The sequence below is a fragment of the Homarus americanus genome, unplaced genomic scaffold, assembly GCF_018991925.1.
Source record: "Homarus americanus isolate GMGI-L3 unplaced genomic scaffold, GMGI_Hamer_2.0 scaffold53202, whole genome shotgun sequence".
Taxonomy (NCBI): Eukaryota; Metazoa; Arthropoda; class Malacostraca; order Decapoda; family Nephropidae; genus Homarus; species Homarus americanus.
Window position 1 is genome coordinate 3,100 of NW_024745224.1, and position 10,375 is coordinate 13,474.

Below are 10,375 nucleotides of genomic sequence, written 5' to 3' on the forward strand. Positions count from 1 at the left end.
TTTAAAACGAGCAATCAAACTGTGACAACGTATGTAATTTTGAGTCCTACTCTTTCCATTTACAGAGCCCATAATAATGGCTCCTGAAGTAGATAAACTCCGTTGTGTGAAGAGAAAGAAGAACACGTTGAAATTGGGTGACAAACTTTAAATAATTAAAATAGAACGTGGTGTGAGCAATACTGTTCTAATGGAAACATACAACATTGTAAAGTCTACAATTTATGATATAAAAAAGGCAAAGAATAAAATTCTAGAATTCACAGCTTTTTCTTTAAAACTGCTCATTTTGATAAATGAAGCATGCTATATTTGCTAATGAATAAACTATCAAAATGTATCTGTTCATCTCTTCTTTATTCCTCCTTAAATTTGAATTTTAAAAGTACTGCCTGAGAATCCGGAAAATCCGAAAATCTGGACTGACCCAATCCCCAAGCAGTCCGGATTTTTGGACTTCTACTGTATTTAGATAATCTTTAACAACATATTGTATTGGATGCTTCTTATTATTAACAATAATACCATATATGTTTAACCATGAGAGACTTAAGCTTGTACTACAAATACATATAGTACACTATATATACGGTATATATTTAATATGACAGGTAGGTTAATTAAGCCACGTAAAAAAATCTAAAAAAAAAAATTCCATTGATGTTTTTGTTTTTAATTGCACCAGTGAAGTCATGATTAATTTATTCTGCTTTATTAGTTATTGAAGAAACTGTAGTATATCAGAAAAATTTTCTTTTGTAGAAAAATTGCTGAGGTAGAACGCATCGCCCGTGAGAAAAAGGAGTTAGAATACCTTAAATTGCTTGAAGCACAGCGCATTGCTGAGTTACAACAAGCTAAATTGACAAGCTCAGCAGTTAAAAAGGTAAAAACTAAAGTACTTATTTTCCTTTTGCTGCATTATTTAACAATTGGTAATTAATGCAGAACTTCCTTTAGATAACATCATCTTTTGCTCAGTTCTGTTTAATGTGTTATTATGCCTGTATTCCATCAGTATTCCTCTAATCCTTTTCTCAAATTTATTATTTCTTAGCTCCTTAGTAACATCTTCATGTCCACTTTCCACATGAACCTGTAGCTTCAGTGCTCAGGTTAGTTTGTCAGCATTCTCTATTGTATTTTGTTGATTATTATGTTGTAATGCTTTTATTCATCTTATGATTATATATCTCACACTGTAATTTTCCTACAGATTGCACTAGCTGATAACAAGGAAACTGGACTAAATCATACATTCACTTTAAGTGATAACAAGGAAAATGGTCTTAATACCACATTTTCCAAAACTACTGGACCGTCTCAGTCAAGTTCTACTGGGAAAAACAAAGATAGTTATGACATTACACCAAACTCCAAGAAATATAAGAAAAATATTAATAATTATGATATAAATGATATTGAGAGTGATGACTCAACTGATGAGGACAGTGCTCCTAAGAGGAAAATTCCTCCCTGGGCTATGAGTAAGTTTAAAATTTGGATATTAATTTTTTCCTATTGTTTGGGATTTTATGAATAGAATATGTAATGGTTACATACTTATAGATTGTTGTATCAGACACATTGCAGTAGTTATATTGTACAACCTCCCTCGGTATTTTTGTTCCATAGTAAGGCAGGTTGAAAGTGCAAACAATGGCAATTAAAGTTTGCATGATGTAGACTCAAGTTCTAGATTAATTAATTTATTTACATTTTCATCTTGGATTATCTGCTATTGTTTGATGTCTTTCCAGCAACATAAGTGAAACTAAGTTTCTAATGCACTGATAATTGTGGTAATTAGCACTGTCTTGCCTTTCCACTGAGGTTGAGTTGGCAGCAGCATAAACATATCATACTGTTAGTCTCCTTCAACATGATGAAGTACACTGACTCATTCACACAAAGAATATTGCCCATGCTGTATGGCAAAACTTGAGGGATTGCCTTTAATCCTGCCATAATGATAAATTAGCGAGCACAATTTTTCTAAGCTGAAACCCCGCCGTGAAATAGTTAAGCAAATATTTGGGGAAAACTTTTAAAAGGATAAAGTTTTATGATGTAGATGGCTGGGTAGTACCAGTGTAATGTTATATTGATGGAGAACAACTAAAAGGAAAAAAAATTAATATACATATATATATATATATATATATATATATATATATATATATATATATATATATATATATATATATATATATATATATATATATATATATATATATATATATATATATATATATATAATTTTAGAGTAGGGAAAATAAGGAAAACGATATAAGTTGTCATGCAAGTAATGATTCTTCTCTAATCTTTCTCTTTTAATGGGAACTAATTAACATCTAAAGAATAGACAAGTGGAGTTGAGTAAATAGGATATTAATAACTTAATGCAATACTGTACTGTATTGTCATATCAAAATATTTAATTTGGTAAAAATATAGATGTGACAACTTGTGATACTGTCAATATACAGTGTACCAATTCTGTATACAGTATTATTAAAAGGAAATACTAACATGTTATTTATTGTTTAATCCTTTACAGGATCTCAGCTCACAGCTGCTATGATCAACCAAGTATACTCCGGACCTGTGGTTGAGGAGATCTTCCCTCCGACTATTCTTCTCACCACACCTGATCTCACCCAAATCTTTCCTAAGCGGAAAAAATTTAACAAACGCACCTCTAGTGCGATATGGACTACACCACTTTCTAAATATTTTGAATAATGTTAGCTATATACAGTACTGTGTATATATTTTATCATGCTTCATGGTATAAACTAATGATTTTCAGTTAAGTGTTATTAATGCATTGGAATTGTTTTCCAAATTTTTAGAGTACATAACTTAGCATTTCTTAATATATAGGTATTTTCCAATTTACGATGGGGGTTGTGTTCCTGAAAACCGTAACATAAACTATGAGCCCTTAAACATGGGTTTCACTGGGGTACATTCCTGGCCAGTCCGATATAGACATGTACAGTGAGTTCTGCTATAACGCGTGTTTTGATAACGCGAATTTGATCGAACGCGATTTATGAATTCGGAACAATATTCGTATAACGCGAACTCGTTTGCTCTAACGCGATTCCACTCGAACGGTTGTTGCGACTTCAGTTCACGTTCGACATCACATGTTCAATTGAGTTATGTGTTTTGTTTGTGAACAATTGCAGAAATAATGTATGTAATATTTATGTATACAGTATACCTATATATTATAAGTAAATTGTAAAATTTTACATAAAAGAGAAAATCAAATTACATAGCGTTTTACACCCGCGCTCTCTTTACATCATACACAGTGTTTACAGTTTACGTTCGACATCACATATTCAATTGATTTATGTGTTTTGTTTGTGAAGAATTGCAGAAATAATTTATGTAATATTTATGTATACAGTAAACCACTCACAAGGTCCTACAGTACCACTAATTATTTTATACTGAAACTTACGTTTGGGAAGCTGGATTAAAATGAAGATTACCGGTATATTAAAATAATAAAAATGTATTATAAACCAGTCTAACATACCGTAATAAACACCTGCATCACTTGTATCAATTGTATCACTATCCACCACAGAGGCTTGCAGGGCCTCTTTGTCAAACCCCTCAAAGGCCATATAAGTCCATATCCTCACTATAATTATCACTATCACTGACTTGGGCCGGCTGTGGTGGGTGGCGGGTGAAGAACTCGGTAATGTTTTGATGACTGGACGACCTTGTGCGCATCGTGCCCGCGCCGCTTCCCGCGTATATGATGAAAAATTCCGCGTTAAGTGAAAGTTCAGCTCTGGCGATGCACCGCGTATATGATAAAACGCGTTAAGTGAAACCGCGTTAGGCGGGGTAATACTGTATATATATATATATATATATATATATATATATATATATATATATATATATATATATATATATATATATATATATATATATATATATATATATATATATATATATATATATATATATATACAGTTAACCCTCACTTTACGCGGTCCCGCATTCCGCGTTTCCACGTTTACGCGGTGCCCTGCCGGAACCCAAGATGCTCACATTCCGCGGTGCGTGTACCCCTTTACGCGGAGAGCGGCTGGCGAGCCGCGCCATTTTTGGATCCAAACCTCCCGCCATCCGCCATGTTGTGTAAGCTGCGCGAACATGGTGCGCACAAGGTCGCCCAGTCATCAAAACATTACCAGTTCTTCACCCGCCACCCACCACAGCCGGCCCAAGTCAGTGATAGTGATAATTATGGTGAGAATATGGACTCATATGGACTTTGGGGAGTTTCACAAAGAGGCCCTGCAAGCCTCTGTGGTGGATAGTGATACAATTGATACAAGTGACACAGGTGAGGGCCAATAATCTGCCCTCTGCCTCGGAACCAACCGCCCATCCCCGTGTGCCCAGCCATTTTTTCTACTAATGCAAGTGTTAAATAACCTAATATTATTGATATTTCTCTTAATTATTAATTGTGTGTGCATACCATCATAAAGTTAAGATAATATTTTTACTTCAACATAGTTGTGTGTCGTCAAAAAGTGGAGTTTGGGGATCGGCCTGGACTCCATTTCAATTAATCCCATATGTTATGTTATTCACTTTATGCGTTTCTCACTTTCCGCGGTACCCTCCGGGTTACATTAACCGCGTAAAGTGAGGGTTAACTGTATATATACACCTAGACCCGACTTACGACGGGGTTAGGGACACAAATCCAGGTCGTAAGTCCGACATGGTCGTAAGTCCGACATAGATAAAAAATTTTTTTTTTTTTTTTTTTTTTAAATAAATAAATAATCTACAGTATTACCCCGCCTAACGCGGTTTCACTTAACGCGTTTTATCATATACGCGGTGCCTCGCCAGAGCTGAACTTTCACTTAACACGGATTTTTTCCACATATACGCGGTGAGTGTCCGGCTCGAGATGCTATTTTTAGATTTGCCCCACCCTGCCTGACTGCCTGTTTTAGCTCATAAAATTCATACAAATTACCCGGTCTGAATATAATTTACATTGCTGGAATTCTTATAATTTGATGATCATTTTGAATATAAACATCATATTTTTGCATTAGACATACAAATTTTAGATAAAAATTTTTCTCAAATTAACTATGTTATCTTTTGTGCAAAATATATGACATTTATATTCAAAATATTCCTGTTAAAAACCCTGGAAGGGAGGATTGGTGGGGGGTGGGGGGGAGGGTTGGGACTGACCGCGCGGTTGGAAGAGGGGGGGAGGCAAGGTTGAGTCCATTATTTGAATGGACATTAACTTGGCGACTGTATTTCTCTATTTCTCTTAAGTATTAATTGTGTGCATGTACCATCATAAAATTAAGATGTTATTTTTACTACAACATAGGTATGTGCCTTCAAAAAGTGGAGTTTGGGGGTCGGGCCGGTTTCTATTGGAATTAATCCCATATGTTCTGTTGTTCACTTAACGCGGATTTCACTTAACGCGGGACCCTCTGGGTTCAATTGACCGCGTTAAGTGGGGTACAACTGTACAATGAAATACAGTACAGTAAAAGTAATGAATAATGAGGAATGGATACAGTACAGTGAAAGTAATAAATAATAAGGAATGAGCACTTACCTTTAATGTAGTCAGCTGAATGCACATGGGGCCCCCATAATTTTCTAATTATACATGGAGACTACATTAACTGGAAACATTTCGGTATAGAAAATGTGTGTGTCATTTGAAGAAAATTTTTTTATTTTTATTTATTTTTTTTTTTTTTTAATAAAAAATCTGCGGCGGTCATAAGTCCCGACGGTCGTAAGTCCACTTAGTCGTAAGTCGGGGTCTAGGTGTATATGTAATATTCAGAAATTTCAGAGTAATTTCAAATGCCCCGCCATTAGCGATACTGAGCGTTCAAGGTCGTTTGAGGGAAGAGAGCGCTCCCCACACATAGTGGGAGTTTGTGGAACTAGGCCTATATGATATTAAATGTAATTTGCCGAATTAATAATGATGCGATTCATGAAGTTAAGGGACTATTATTGAATTTGAAATTATTATAGATCGTTTATCAGTCTGAATAATGTTACGGGTGTCCCAAGGAGTTATTAGTTAGGCGGAAAATATGTCACGTAGGCCTAAGCTAACGCCTTGAGAGGACACGAGGCGGGCTCTCTCTCTCTGTCACGGGGAGCATTCAGACAAACAAGACGTCCCTGCGCGTCCGTCACAGAAATAGCCACGTGGCCTAGTCACCTGTGTTGCACTATTGCAGTATAACAAGTAAGTCTCATTCGATCTCAGACAGGGTTAGATAGGACAGTGGTAAAGTAAACTAGAGCTAACAGTGAGTTCATTTCAGGGTTTCCGCCAGAACCCACTTGACCGGAGTTTGACTGCGAGAGATTGACTGCCGTTTGAGACTGCCGTTGATGATTGAGGGTGGCGATTGTCGCCATTGGACCGATCAGTGTAGGCCTGTCACTGTTTAGCGGGGTATCAAAGGATCTCTTGAGGGAATCTAGCCGTCTGGGTGCCCAGCTGACGACAGGACGATCGTTGGGGCATCAGCCCTCCTCTACCTCGGCTCACAACCCCACATGTCTCGAGCAGCTTAGTGAAACCCTCTTGCTAACGGGAAGCTAAAGCTTCTCTCTGTGGTGTGGATGTAATCCTAGACAAGGTTCTTGAAACTCCAGGGCACGAGCAGTAGATATATTCAACAAGTGGTACAAGACTGGGCGTGATAGCCAACCGATACAGGAGCGATTACTAGGGACCCCGGACCGTAGGTAGGCCGGAGCCGATCTGAGGGAAATTAGCTAGCTAGGCAAGGAGAGTTGCTAGACATTACTAGGACAATAAATGAGGTCTTCTAATTACTCGACTAGCGCGGTACAGACCTAGTACATCGGGACATAGTAAATGGACATAGGCATTAGACATAAGCATAGACATCAGACATGCTATAATAATATGTAGTAATACGGACATGTGAATAAATGGTACAATGAATGGTAACAAGAGTCCTGGCGTCAGGCGTGTTCACATATCTTGGTATGTACATATCTATACACCTCCCTCCCCCTTTACGCTCGTAGTGCAATCTCGAGCGGCTACGGACTCTTTTTCCATGAGTCGGGGGGAGCGGCGAGGGACAATGGGAGGATCAACTGACGACCTTCGTTCCTGGTCTGGGCAAGGGGACACAGGGGACGGGGAGGAAGGTTCGTCACTAGAGGATGGCACTGGGCGGAGGTGGCGTCTGTTTCGCCACCACACACGACCACTGGGGAGGCGGACTTGGTACGAACGAGACTCGCCACAGCCCATGACGACCCCGACCTTGTCCCAGCAGTGTGATGTCGGGTCCTGGATTCGTACTTGCTGGCCGACCGCCAACCTGGGAAGGGGGCGGGCGTGGGCGTCATAGTGGTTTGTCACTTGGGCCATCCGGGCAGCCTCACGGCGGTCACACTCGTCCGCCTTGATCTGCCATTCATCTAAGAAGGACTGGGGGTGGGCAGGCACACAAGTACGAAGGGGGCGGCCATACAACACCTGGGCAGGAGAGCGTCCGGCAGGGGTAGGGGTGTTACGGAGTTCCAGTAGGCCCCTGTCGAACTCCTCGCAGTCCAGGTTCCCCGTCGGTGCTGTCTTGAGGATGAGGTATTTTACGGACTTTACCGCTGCCTCGGCGTGGCCATTCGCCTGCGGGTAATGAGGGGAGGTGACGATGTGGTGGACGCCCCAGCGTTCGGCGAAGCTCTTGAACTCGTGGCTATTGAACGGGGGCCCACCGTCGGTTCGGAGGCGGAGAGGCACTCCGACTTCCCGGAAGAAGCAACAAAACATCCGGATGACCCTGGAAGAGGTGGTGTCCCGACCACAGGGAACTACCACGGGCCATCCAGAGAGCCTGTCGGCGACCACCAGGAAAGACTTTCCGGCCACATTAAAGAAGTCGGCGGACACGGACTCAAAGGGCCGCTTTGGGAGGTCATTGCACAGGTACGGCTCTTGTTGTTGGCTGGGCTGGAGTTGCTGGCAAGGCTCACAGGCCTCAACCGTGCTCTTAATATCGGCGTCAATACCAGGCCAGAAGACGGTCTGACGGGCTCTGCGCCTGGTGGCTTCAACGCCGCGGTGGCTGTCATGGAGGCGGGATAAGGTGCGCCGGCGGAGGGCAGCGGGAACGACGATCCTGGGGCCGTACAACACCAGCTCTCCGTCCGCATAGAGGCTATCCCTTAGCTTCCAGAAGGGGAGGGCGGAGGCGTGAATGTCGTAGCGGTTGGTGGGGAATCCAGCGGAGACGTAGTCGAGGAGTTGGACGTATGCCGGGTCTTGAGCGGCGGCGATGCGAAGCTCCTGGAGAGTCCTATCGTCTTCGATGGAGGGCGTCGTCGTCGTCTTGTCAGCAAGAGAAGTGGCTGTGTGTGTCACTAAAGACCGAACGTGAGCAGCGGCAGTGGTACAGTCGACTTCATCTTCAGGTGTGGGGCGACTAACAGGGGCTCGGGAGAGGGCGTCTGGTATGCACAGAAGCTTCCCGGTGCGCCACACAGCTGTAAAGACGTAAGGGGCGGTCTTCTCTTTGAGACGTTGGAGGCGAGGATTTTCGATGGCGTCCAACGTGTAGTGATTAAGAATGGGTATGAGCGGGCGATGGTCCGTCATGAGGGTGAAATGCCCAAGGCCGAACAGGTAAAGGCGGCACTTGGCCATAGCCCAGGCGACTGCCAGCATCTCTAGTTCAATGGTGGCGTATCTGGTCTCCGTGTCCGTCAAAAACCTGGAGCCACACTGAACTAAGCGCAGTCTACCCTGGCCGTGGTCTTGGAGGAGGGCATATCCGAGGCCGTATAGACGGGAGGCGTCGGTCTGGAGGACCACTGGTAAGGACGGGTCGAAGGGTGCCAGGACTGGTGGTGACAGCAACGCCTTCTTAACATTCCTGAACGCTAGGTCGTGGTCAGGAGTCCAGAGGAAAGAGCGCTTGGGGCTCATGAGGGGGCGTAGAGGTTGGGCTGATGTGGCGATTTTAGGGGAGAAGTCGGCCAGCTGATTTACCAGGCCCATAAATGAGCGAAGGTCGGTCAGGTTCGCTGGAGTAGGGAAGTCCCTGATGGCCTTGACCTTCTCCTCATCAGCTGAGATCCCCTCTGGCGAGATGTTGTAGCCGCAGTAGTTAACTTGGGGGGCGGCGACCACAAATTTATCTTTGTTCAGGGTGATACCATGGGCACGACATCTTGTGAGCATCAGATGAACTCGGTTCAAGTGGGCCGGGAGATCATCGTCGAAGAGCAGGATGTCATCTACGACCTTCACGCAGTTGGTGACACCCTGCAGAGCCACATCCCCACGGAGGCAGTACGCATCCCCCGTTGCTGCGAAGCCCATGGGTCCGCGGCAGTGTTGGAAGCGGCCGTAGGGCGTGATGAATGTAGTGAGGTGGCGATCTTCTTCCGCCAGGTCGACTTGCCAGTACCCATGTAGTGCATCCGCCGTGGTAAAGAACTTTGCAGACGGGGTGACGCTGCGGACTGCTTGGATGGGCGTAGGCGATGGATGGGCGGGACGGGAGACCTGCGAGTTGAGATGGGTGAGGTCCACTGTGATGCGAACACCTACAGGCTTGGGTGCCAAGACCATAGGGTGGCACCACTCGGAGGGCTCCTCACCGGCGTGTCTGATGATCCCCTGCTGCACCAGAGAATCGAGCTCCGCCTTCACCTTGTCCCGTATGGCAAAGGGGATAGGCCTGGGTGTGTGGATGGCGAAAGGCGTCGCGCCAGGCTTGAGGTGGATTCTCATCGGGGGGCCTGTCATCTTCTTGAGCGGCGTCTTCTGGAGGTCGGGCTTGGAGACAAGGACGTCGCTGAACTGACGAAAAAAGAACTCCCGGGCGGCAGCAGGTGTGGTCATGGCTGAAACAGGTATCTCTGCACACCTGTTGAGGTGTGTCACAGCGAGGATGGGCTTTGGGAACTCGGATGAGACGATGGCCAAGTCCTGACAATGGCCACATGACAAGAGAGGGGTTTGGATGCCCTCATGGACGTGGACTGTGGCAAGGCAAGACTTGGGACCGAGCTGTAGTGTTGCCTTGAAGCAACCCAAAGGTGGAGACATCGGGGACCCGTCCGCTGTGAGCACGTCGTTCATGGCTGTGGGTGACAGGCTACTCCTGGGGATGTTGAGGGCGTCCAGGTGTGTTGGTCCAATCACCGTGATGTCCGCGCCCGTGTCAGGTATCATCAGGAGGTTGGAAGAGTTGGTACCGTAGGACAGACGAACATTGACGGGCTTGGGGGACCTGTCACTCGAGGCATCATCCACGCGTCGGCATCC

The 10,375-nt window shown here is 44.0% G+C and overlaps 1 long non-coding RNA gene across 1 annotated transcript; it reads left to right on the forward strand.

The window, feature by feature from the left end:
* The first annotated feature begins 732 nt into the window (after nucleotides 1–732).
* Nucleotides 733–2,811, forward strand: LOC121878601. Its single transcript, XR_006091181.1, has 3 exons — nucleotides 733–886; nucleotides 1,217–1,487; nucleotides 2,561–2,811. It is a non-coding gene; the product is annotated as an uncharacterized LOC121878601 (long non-coding RNA).
* The last annotated feature ends 7,564 nt before the right edge of the window (nucleotides 2,812–10,375 follow it).